The following is a 12,066-nucleotide window of genomic DNA, read 5'->3' on the forward strand; positions in this document are numbered from 1 at the left end:
ATCGGGTTTGTGGTGAATAGTTTTAATTTATTTGCTTTATACTCTTTATTTTTCTCTTTTCTTTCTCTTCCTTGTTGTTTTATTTCTGTGTCCTCACTATATGGCTGAAGGATATTTAAACAGTTGAGAATTGGACAAAAGAGTTCCTCAGACTGACCAATAGCTGCTGCTTTGATATATTTTAGTGGGTATAGAAATATATAAAAATATATGTAATATATATAATATATATGGAATATTGGTATTCCTCTACCAATGTTTTATATATAATATATGACATTGATGTTTTTGTAAATAGTTCATATTTGTAATATTTTTCATCAGAAGCTTTGCTAGTATTTCTTTTGTGAAGTTTTGTTTTTTTGTTTCTTTTATTATTCTCTTATTTTTATAAGCCCAGAAATCACACTAATCTACCATCAGTGCTCTCTGTGTCTTAGGCCTGTAGCCTCCCTCCAGTAAATTCACTGCAAACTAGTGGTCAACTTCACTACAGCTACGAGTTAAAACACACACACACACACACACACACACACACACACACACACACACACACACACACACACACGGACACGGACACACAATAAAAACAGCTACATCCAACAACAACAACAAAAAAAAAAAGCTTTATAAATGGGGATCGAGGTCTTTCTAGGTCAAAAGGCGTCTGATGTATATTTGTCTTTAGTGTCTGCTTGTCTGGTGGGAGTACGCTGAAGTTGGGGTCTGCATGTGTTTGCCAATGGCAGGTTTATCGGGTGTTCGGTGTGTTTTCATGTGCTGGTAGTCCGCCTGTGTTGACTGTAGTTGGAGTGTGTCGCTTGTGTTCGCCTAGCAGAGACGGCTTCTCGGTTGTTTTGGTGCTGCAGGGATCGGGGGCAGGGTGTGAATAAATCGGTGGATGGAGATCTTAGTGTTGGCCTGGCCTGGAGTCTGTCCCAGTGCAGGGTCTCTGTCTGATGGACGGATGGACTGAATTCACACTGTCACTGCAGCCTCTCGTGGTCGCTCTGTCGGGTTTGCTCTGTGCCACACTCATGCGTCTACTGTACTCTCTCCCGCCTCGGTCTTGCTGAGGCTTCCCATTGGACGCTGAAATCACTGCTCAAATTTAGCCTGGTGGAAATTTCCACCTGTTGTGGGCTGGAGAGAAATATGGAAAGTTCCAGCTCTTTTTCAGAGTCCACAACAGGTAAAGAAGCGAGGGTTAAACCCCCCCCCCCCCCCCCCCCCCAGCTTCTCTGTCTCTCAGTGTACCTGTGAGAGCAAGATGGACTTTGAGTCGATAGTTATGTTATTTTCTCGACTGTCACATGCAGTTAAGCAGTCAGGACACGGTGTGCCACAGCTTTTTCACTCAGGGCTGACATTCCAGGATTTCTCTGAACTCTTTGTTCCCTCATCCTCCTGTTTTTGCCTGCCTGTCAGCAGAGCTGATACCATCACTACACCACACTGAGATACAGTGTCAGGCAGATCCAGTATGTCTATTTACTCACAATGAAATCTGTTGCATTTCTTTTTTTCCACGTTTCTGTCCCTTGTGCTGCGAATCAGAAACATTCCTGTCAGCTGTACTCCCACCCAGAGCCACGAGAAGAATTGGGTGTCCTCACCGGGGACCAGTCTGACCTTCTGTTCAGAGCCCAGAGGCCATCCGTGTTTCGCAGCAGCTCGTCAGTGAGGTCCTCTTCCACTCAAACCACAGCAGTGAGCTAACCAGAACAGACCAACACAGTTTTACTCAATGCGTTGTATTTCTGGAGGTACTTGGGTGAGACCAGTGTGATTGCCAATCAGACAGAACAGCATTCAGCACTTATATTAAAGCCAAAGCTTTGGCAGGCTCCTGCCAATAACAACAATCCACATAATCAAGTCAGAGAAAGCAGAGAAGCTGCCTCCACATTTTTTACCAGTGCCTTCTCAAACCCACAGCCACTTCCAGGCTAATTATATTGGCGAGAATAACACAATTATGCACAGCTCTCCACGCTGTCTCTGTATTAGCTCGCATGCCCGCGAAGAGGCGAAAAGAAACCCGAAGCTCCGTCGACCTTTTTGCGCGTGCAGAATTACACATGTATCCCTTGTTGCGATCAGAAGTCTTTTAGCAGTTTTTAAATGTATTTTTCCTTTTCGATTTTTCTTCCAGCTCGTTGCCAGTGTAAGGTTCGGACTCTCCTCTTCATCCAGTGCTTTAGCGGTGACACCGTGCTGTTGGCTCTCCGAAGCATCTGAGGTTACGATCTAGACTTTAGCAAACTATCTTGATAAGTTCCGGTCTTTAGCTTTTTTTTTTGGTACTTTGTAAATTATCTGTGGCATTGTTCAGAGGGTAAAAAATCTATGAAAAAGAAAAAAAAAAAAAAAAGAGTGCCTGTTAGTTGTGCGTGTGTATATGGCAGAAAAACACTGAAGCTGAGTTGTGTCCCAAATCTACTCTATGTACCTAATCTACCCTCAAGAACTGTAAACTGTTTTACTGTTCATGCATGAAAAAAAACTAAAAAAAAACAAAAAAAAACAAACACCAGATGCCTAGAAAGTAGTCTGACTTAGTTTGTAGTTTGGAGGTGGGACACATCTCTTGTCTTCACCCTCGGTTGCTTTCTTGTGGTGGTGTTCACGCGCATATGCAATTTTCAATTAAGATGGTGCCCATGCATTTGAAATACCAGATATTTATTTTGATATGATCAGTGTCATTGTGTGAAGAGGAACGCGGTTAGCTTTGTGGTCGAGCATTTTTCCAGGTTTTATGAGAATGGAGCGGCGTGTAAAGGTTTGCTGTCGTGCAGATGGGGAGGGTGTGAGCAGCAGGAGTGAGTTACTTACTTAGTTAGTTAGTTAGCGATTGTCGTTGTCTTTGTTTGGCCAGAGTCTACCTCAGTGCGTACGGATGAGTCAGTCTAAAGAGCCTAGGTCATCCCCATCACATACTCAATATCCCATAATTTCAAATAATATCACTTTATTGCACATTACCAAAGTCGCTGATGAGTTCCTGCCCCTCTCCTACGCCTCCTTGTTTCCTTACTTTTCTCTCCTTCTTGCATCACGGGGGGGGGGGGCTTTCATTGTCTTTCACAATATGTGAATATTTTGTGAAGCAGATTTTGACAATTTTCTATCCAAATGTTTCAACTTTGCATCTAATTGATGAACATCAGTGGACTTTAGAAGCAAGCTTCAAAGATCTACAACTATGATCTCTTTCCTTTAAATCTCTCACCTCCAGCACTGTTGAAATGCAGGCTGTACATTGGCTCTCCTTCAAATGATCAATATCGTTTGTGAAACTATTCACGAGCCCCCCCCCCCCCCCCCCCCCCCCCCCCCCCCCCTCCGGGCTCTGGAATAATCTGTGTAGCTTTATTGTGCATTTCCTTCCTTTCCATTGACACCAACCCTCCTTACTGTACGGAGCAGTGGCTCTACTGATATCTGGAGATGTAGCATTGTATCATGAGTTGAAACTCTTGTGACTTGATGCATATCTGTGATCACCTACATGCAGCCACAGTTCAGTCATGGACCTCCTGCTCAAACCACATCCAGACCACACTGGAGCCGGGAGGAGGCCCGACTCTTCATCAGTCTGCTTGTACTCAAAACAGTTGCTGTTCAAATCACGTTTCCTTCAGTCGTCGTCTGTTTGTCTGTGTTGGGGTTTTTTTTTTTTTTTTTTTTTTTTAATGTATATTTTTTCTGCTGTGAATATCAAGAGATGACCTTTATTTTCAATGTTGATGCCATGGATTGGGTCTGTCGTGGCTGATAGAGACGCAGATGTCCGGACTGGTTCAAAAGTTTTAAAGAGGAGGACTTTTCCTCTCCCACCCCCTCTGCAAAGGAGAAAAAAAAACAAACAACAACAAAAAGCTGGACTGGGACAATCCTGTGTGCCATAAGAACTATTTACTGACATGAAAACTAGATTGTAACTTTTTGTCTCAGGGAGGCGGACTGATGCGTTGGTGGTTGCAGGATGAAGAGGATGAGGAGGAAGAAGAGATACCCATCTTTTATCCACTCTGACTGAAGTGCAAGTTCTCATTATGTTTGTATGAAGCAAAATGGAGACGTTTAAGGGCACCTTTTCATCAACAAAAACCCAATCGCCCTTTTCACCAAGTCCTGCCCCTTCAAAGATAATCAAGGAGTCCTCCAAGTCTCTTTCGCTCCATCGCTTTACTCACTTGGTGTGGTATGGACTGCCCTCTGGTGGTTTGATGGGAGTGTTGCAGGTCGGGGGTGGCAAAGCAAACGGGGCCCCTACTCATAGTGCCTTGCTCAGACTTAACAGCCCGCCTGACCCCTCCCACCTTGTCCTCTGCCCCCCCACTGGCCTGTTTTTCACAAATCATTGACGAGTACGAGATGACAACGCATGAATTGTGTCGTTTTATGATTCAGTTTTCTTCAGTTGAAACTGCAGCTCAACAATCGGACTGCTTATTGAGAAAATACTGTTTTTGGATTTAAATTATTTGTACACACACACACACACACACACACACACACATTCTCTACTCTGCTAAGTCCTGGCTTGCTGTGTGCATGAAAAATTCAATATCTATACCAGTGGATATCTTAATGATTTAATTTGATGCATACTGAGCTCGTTTCTCATCTGTCTGTTTATGACAGCGAAGCCCCAAAGCACATGCAAAAAAAAAAAGAAACAACAAAAAAAACTTTTTTTTTTTTTTTTAAAGTGACTATTAACAAGTGATTGCATTGCATTTTGGGATTTCCTTACTTAAATGCATTCATCTGTTACTATTTCTGTTCGGGAGATGACCTGATGATTATAAGCTCTTCATTGTACATAGCAGATTTTGTCGGCCCCTGAAAAACGAAAGCACTTGATTGTAGGGACGTTTTTATTTTGTTTGAACTCCTGTTGGACGGGGCATGCTGTTAACGCAGCACAGGGTAAGAGCAAAGCATTGTATGTACTGTTTTTGTTGACAGAAAAAAAGTATTACATTTGAGAGATGTTGATTTCGTTTTTCTTTTTTTTTTGTTTTTAGCCAAAGTAGGGAGTACAAGTACAATTACATTTTCTGACTGTAAACTTTTACTAATCTTGTACACTATGAATTAAACATTGTTATCAATGTGTATATAACCCTTTTCTAAAATTTTAAAAAAGATGTTCTTTTTTTCATGACACAAACCCACTAGACAGAGCAGAGTCCAGTCTGTTAAAAGTATTTAACAAAAGCAGCACAACTCCAGTCTGAGGGCTTAAACCCTGTATAAACAGTATGTGACCTGAATGAAACGTTTTCACAAAACCCCGCCCCCCTGCTCTTAATCCAATGCATGATCTGAATGTTGGCTGCAGAGGTCACTCTTTTTGAACCATCCCACCCGGCCACAGCCGCGTGTCGGCCGTAAAGCCTTTCTTCTGTCACAGATACGTCGCCTCTCACAGATGTTTTTATAGTAAGATATTGTTTTCTGACAGGATTCGTATGTGTCATTTTCAAATGTTTTATTTTTATGTGAAAAACTGGACAAGACCACTGCACATCCTTCTATAGACGAGGAAACTCGAGTGATAAAATCCTGAATAAGCTAAAAAAAAAAAAAAAAAAAAAAACCTGATGCGTTTAATGAGCATGTGTCTTCATGTTCAGACTGTAAATCTGGAGGTGTTAAAGGGATAGTGCAACACTTTGGGACATGCGCTTCGTTTAAGAGTTCCATTAGAAGATTGAAGTGAATATAAAGCTGCAACAAATCTGATCCGCAGTCGCAATCTGTGCCTTCAGCTCCTGTAGTTAAGTCTCGCGGGATATCGAAATTGTTTTGCTCCGTGTAAAAACCAACACGAGAAATCTTTCGTATTGGCCCTGCTAATAGTAACAAACATGAAGGAGGTCAATCCGTTGAGCCCTTCTTTTCCCAAATTTTTTAAATGAGCATATGTCCCAACCCGCCTGCTCTTCCTGGACTGAGTGTACAAATGAAACACCTTACCTGGGAATACATTAAGCACCGTTTTGTCAATTTCGTGATGAACTCTTCATACTTTGAGGCTTTTTAGGGGTGTGCTGACCCTGTTGGCGAGATAACAAATTGGAGGGATGAGCGGCCTCTTTGTTATTTTAAAAGAGTTGTCTGTCGGTCCAGTGGTCTGCTCCAGTTAATATGATAACACCTTATATTTGTCTCTATCCTGTTCCCTGTGCCGCGTGTTGTTTGAAATGGTGGAGTCGAGTCTGCGTCATCCTCGGTTGAAATCCCTTCCATGACTTTCTTTGTCTGATTGCTGCTCCTCCTCCTCCTCGTCCTCCTCTCTGTGTCTTCAAGTCTCTCCTCTCCTCGGTGCACATAGGTGGTCCCCAGAATGCTGTGTGTAGTCTTGCAGGATACCTCTTTATTATTGTCATTTTATTGCCGATGAATATGCTGATGTATTAATTTTGGGATATGTTGTGTATGCATTATGTTAAAGACGGTGGTGTGTATGCAGACAGCAGGAGTTTGTGTGTGTATGTACAGTCCCTCCGAAAACCTGCGACCCACAGAGATCGCTTCATCCCTCACACTGGATCCAAATGTGCCATTATCTTTATGTATCACGAATATCAACATGTTCAACACACACACACACACACACACACACACACACACACACACACACACACATGCATATTGTACAGGATCAAAAAATGTGCCATGATGAAATGAACGCTTGACAATTTATTTTTTCTATGTTTTCAAAGGAGAGCCAAGTAGTGACATGTAAAGAAAATGTTGCAATGATATGAAAATGAAAATCTTGCTGTGTGTAAATTATTCAATAATTACTGTTTATATTAAAATTATGAATAAAATTATTGGAGAATATGTCTTCTTGCACATTTGAACTGTGATGTGAAGCCAGAGAACCTTGCATCGCACCGCCTTGACATGCCCCATTGAAACCATGAAACCAAATTTCAGTTTTACTTTTGTCACATCTTTTATGGATTTTTATGGTTCACAGTGAGAAGATCATATAAAAAGGAAAAGAGTACTTGGAATGATTTCCAACATTCAATTCGCTGCAAAATATATTCAGCAGGCTGAGTGGGAGGAGGTTTGGTCAGAGAACGTCACACCGAGTAGAGATTTGTTCATTTGCAGTGATAATGATGACTTAATGGATTTTAGTCATATTTATGGTTCTATTATTTTTTTTTTTTCTGTTTATGGAAAACTACCAAAGAATGGTGCAGATTTTAATATTTTTTTAATGTAATGTTAATGTATTGAAGACAAATTGAAAGCTGTATCATGAAACTGCCTGCTTCACCCTCTCTCAGCCTGTTGAATCTCCTTCTCATCTTATCACACATTGTGTGTGTGTGTGTGTGTGCGTGCGTGTGTGCGTGCGTGTGTGTGCGGGCCGGGATCAACTCGCGCTCCCTGCCACTAGACTTACAGCGTGCAAAGAAGAAATGACCAGATAACGTGATGTCAGCACTTTGCCCCAAGGCATCTTGATAGTGTTTAATGATCAGTGCTTCCTGGTCAAGGGGTTTGAACTCACAGTGTATCTTCATCGGTTAGAGAAAGACGATAACACCTCGCGTCGTGCAGTCAATCCAATGGAAACATGAAACGCAAAGCAATTTTTCACATTATTATGAATATATTGACTTCTACATACAAGTAGTTCCATGTTTCGGTGAACTCTATCTATGGATATGTAGGGAATCAAATTCGGTATCAATTTCTGTGTCTGTGTTTCTTGAGCTCAAACTAAATGATATGCGCCCTTCTGTTTATGGGTTTTAACTGTGTATGTATTTACCAACCCCTCGGTAAAATACCAAAACATTTTTAGCGTCTCGATCTAGATGATAAACCACAGACAGCTGTGCACTGACCGCACCCTGAAAATGTTCACGGCAATAAATTTGTTTCTTCATTTTGTCCTGTTAATAAAACACACGTTCTTCTTTACCCCATTCTTAGAGGGTGTATAGATCAGCGAAAAGCTTAAGACTTTCCAATGCAGAAAGAATCCTCGGTAGGTCACATCACAACGTCACACTGATACATGCATGCATTTCTGCAGGGAAATCCAGTCAGACATGCCACACCACTTAAATGTACTTCTGCTCGGGAATATATTTGTGTGCGCTTTACTGTCAACAGAAGACTGAGGTTCCAAACTGGAGTTAAAGCTGTGCTGCTGTGCAGCCAGTGACAGTGCAAGCTGTCACAACATGCTTCAAAGTAGCAGTGATGTGTGAAACGTCATGTGGGCCGATCAGCTGCACTTCACCATCAGCTCCACAGAATGTCAACAAAAGAGGAAGCAGCATTGAGATCCTGTGTCTGCTTCTGCGTCTACCCTCACAGTGAGGACCGAGACCTTTTCACTGTAAACAGCCAAACCTGAAGTTAACCCCGTCCTTGTCTCCTCCGCCTCACTGCTGTTTCGGTTTTGGGAGGGGGTAGGGGGGGGGGGGGGCTGGGACAAAGGACTTGCATGCCGTCACCTGTCACCCACTGTGAGTAAAGTTTTAGTCTTTATGTAAGTTTTGTCCTGATCGGTGCGTTTTCTCCTCAGATATTTCCACTTGCCTTCACTGGGCCAGTTCTCTGCTTCCCTGTCTGTGGGAACGAAAGGAAAGTTTTCCGCTTGATGTGCAGTGAGCTGGACTTGAGAGTAATCCGTAGTTACACTGGAGCAAATTAAGAAGCACCACAGTTCGAAGAATCGTCAGTGCTGTGTGTCTCTTGGCCGCGGCACATGGATGAATCTCGTCTCCCGCGCCGATATCACTGTTCTGCACGATTTCTGCACATTTTCTGGTGATACATTTCAGAAACATCACATGATCTTTTGCATGAGAAGAGAAACTGATGTTTTCTGTCTTGTGAGTCAGAGCAAGAAAGAAACTGCATGTATCGCCGCCCGTCAATTTGATTGCATGTACTTCCTTCTCGTTTTATGTTCCAGTGCAGTTTCCTTAAAACTACCATATGTTTAAAGAAGCCTATATGAAAAAAGACTCAAAAAAGGTTTTATCTCCTTTTGAAAATAATTCCTTAGAGTAAAACCAAAACCCTAAGATGTATCTCTGGAGCAACTGTAATCTCAAACATCATCAGTACATTTTAAGTTTTCAGAAAGCCAATTGCTTCATTTTATTGCCACCTTCAGCCTTTCTCCCCCTCCACCCATATTCTCTTTCCCCCCCTTTTTTGCTTTCATGCTCTTTCTCTTTTTCCGCTGGAGGTAATCCCCAACCAGCAGCTTGCTGATCTTGGCTATGAACTTGCTGGCTTTCCTTCATGACTCTCCTCCCTCCCCTCTATTGCTTTCTCTCCCTTACTGCCCTTTTCTCCCTTCTCTCTTCCTCATGCTGGGCGCCAAAGCTCCAGTGTGAGTGAGCTCCGGTTCACAGCTGGCCTCCCCACTGCGCTGCTCCCATGGCGGACTCTCCTCTTAACAACTCCTGGCCATCCTTCTCCAAACTCTGGATGAAGAGATGGTCCTTCAAGAGAGGTAATCTGGTTGTGTATGAATGAACGTGAGATGTAGTTTAATCCTGGGTAGTTCCAGTGGATTTGGTTGATTGGAGGCTGGAAAGGGCGAAAGACACACTGAAGGCTGCAGACTGGGTGGAACCCAAAGAGGCTGCAAGTGTGTGTGATATGCTCCACCTGGCTTAACTTTGCTTCTTAAAAATAACATCCAGATCTTTTCACAAAGTTGTTTTGACCTGATTGAGGTTTGTGGTGAATGACGGCTGCAGAGAATCCGATGAGGTCTCAGTGCAAAGTTCAGTAAATCATTTCTGAGTCTAATGCAGTATTGTAATTCGAGACCTTTTTAGTTTTTATCAGGAAATGCGTTTTGATGTAGTGTTGATAGGAATTCACTGATGTTCTTTGTTTTAATTCATTTCAAAAACTGGCTCGACGTTGACCTTTACTCAAAGATTCATCATCCCGGATGTTAATGTGTGTTTCTGTCCTGCAGGCTGATGTTTAATACAATTTCTAAAATGTTTTTCGTGCTTTTACATTGCGAGCATTATATGACATTTCTGCTTTATAAAAAATGGCAGGGCGCTGCTTTTTCCTCTCAGCTTTTGAAACAGTCGTCAGGCGCATTTCTGATCAAAGGGGATCTGCAAAACGACAGTTGTTTTGATGTGCAGATAAAACAACCTCTGTTCTCTTCTCACCTACACAGTGTCTGTCATGCACACAGAGCCGCAGATAGGAAACTCGCGCTTCAGACGTCAATCATACGAGCACAAATATGGTCACTGCATCGTTATTGACAACACTTCTGTCCCACGGGGAAACCATCGGCAACATTTGAAGCACTGAGTTTAGACTACTTTCAGAGTTCTACGTGTGATTTCGTTTTGCTTTTTCATTGTGTAGTTTGCGAACGGTTTGTGTCTTATCGAAGTGACTTACAACCGGAGGTGTGTTTGTCTCGCTTTCTGCAACATTGGCTTTGTAGTGCAATGCAGCAAATTCGGCCATACCTCGTCAGATGTTGTCACAGTTCCTCTTGTGATACGTTGAATGTGATGAGCACATGCCTATCTTACTTCCTCCTGCCGCAGATGCATCACCTCGAGAGACAAAACCTCAAACAACAGCTACAAATAGTAATGAAAGGCAAACCCCTTTGTCATTTACCTTGAAAAAAAAAAAAAAAAAAAAAAGGATATCCAAACTATTGATATTATTACGTTAAGCTTTCCAACACTACTGGGACCGTTTCATAATCAACAGCTTAATTATAATTTTTTTCCCTTAAATGATTAGTCACTGTTGTTAATTTCTCAGGATTACTAAAGTTCATTGATCTTTCAAGGCTAATAATCAGATGATCTCCAATGGATCAGTTGTAACAATTGTGTTCATCACAAAAGCAAGGAAAGAAACAAAAGAGGGAGCCCACACCTGAAACAAAGACTCATGTCTGGTAAATCATGCGCAGTATATGTTAGGAAGACTTTAAGAGTGGGATGACAATGCTTTGTTAAACCTGTTGTAAAACACCTCAAGTTTAACGATGACTGAGTATGAAGACGGATCGTTTAGTGAGCTTTAGGTGATGTGCCGAAGTCTTCTGGTGATTTACTTCTCACTAATAGTTTAAGTAGCCAACTTTGTAAAGTGAAACCAAACTGTAAAGAAAACATCTTCTCTCTCTCTCTCTCTCTCTCTCTCTCTCTCTCTCTCTGTCACACACACACACACACACACACACACACACACACACACACACACACACACACACACACACACACACACACACACACACACACACACACACACACACACACACACACACACTGTGAGACGCATTGATGTTTCACCCTTGGTCTTGTCTCAGGAGATATGAGAGAGCAACCATAAAAGGCCACAGCAGCTCTCTGAGACGGCATCAAGCAGCTGCTGCAGAGTCTCTGTCGAGTTTACACTTAAGACGGGTGGGATTTAGACACAAACAAGTTCTCCCTGCGGCAGGGACACTGCCACTTCTGCAGCCTCACTCTTTGATTTATTTAGTAATATAGAAAACTAGACCTACATTGCGTCGGCCTCTGTGTTTATAAAAGGGCATCTCTGGCCATCACACTGAAGATGGGAGGAGATGATGTTGGTTTACAGCGGGACATGATGCAGGACTCAGTCTGCATTTCATCTCACAGGTTCAACAATAGCTGAAATGATGCAACGTCACAACATCTTATACATATAAATCCAAGAATTCCTACCAGAGTAAACCAAGAGAAGTCCAAAGGCTAAAATTGATTATCTTTACCAGTTTAGGATTCCATTCATCTTCTGTAGTACTTTATCCATCATAGGGTCATAGTGTAGCTGGGGCCTTTCTCAACCAACTACAATCAAAGAAAGGCTACACCCCGGATAGATTGATAGGCCATAACAGGGCAAACACAGAAAGACAGACAACAAAGAACTCCTAAAATCAATTTAATAACAGCTTCCTCTAATAAGCACATCTTTGTATTGTGGAAACAGATCACATGACCTGGAAAAAACCGACAGAAGGTG

The 12,066-nt window shown here is 42.2% G+C and overlaps 1 protein-coding gene across 2 annotated transcripts in view; it reads left to right on the forward strand.

The window, feature by feature from the left end:
* Positions 1–8,302: 8,302 nt before the first annotated feature.
* arhgef18b (rho/rac guanine nucleotide exchange factor (GEF) 18b) overlaps positions 8,303–12,066 on the forward strand; it is a 40,328-nt gene continuing 36,564 nt past the window's right edge. Inside the window, exon 1 of one of the 2 annotated variants that reach the window (XM_080473751.1) lies at positions 8,303–8,522. The gene's annotated coding sequence lies outside the window, so the exon portion shown is untranslated. The remainder of the gene's footprint in view (positions 8,523–12,066) is intronic. The other variant, XM_080473752.1, reaches the window with a different exon arrangement.

The sequence above is a fragment of the Lipophrys pholis genome (assembly GCF_963383615.2).
Source record: "Lipophrys pholis genome assembly, chromosome: 10".
Lineage (NCBI taxonomy): Eukaryota > Metazoa > Chordata > Actinopteri > Blenniiformes > Blenniidae > Lipophrys > Lipophrys pholis.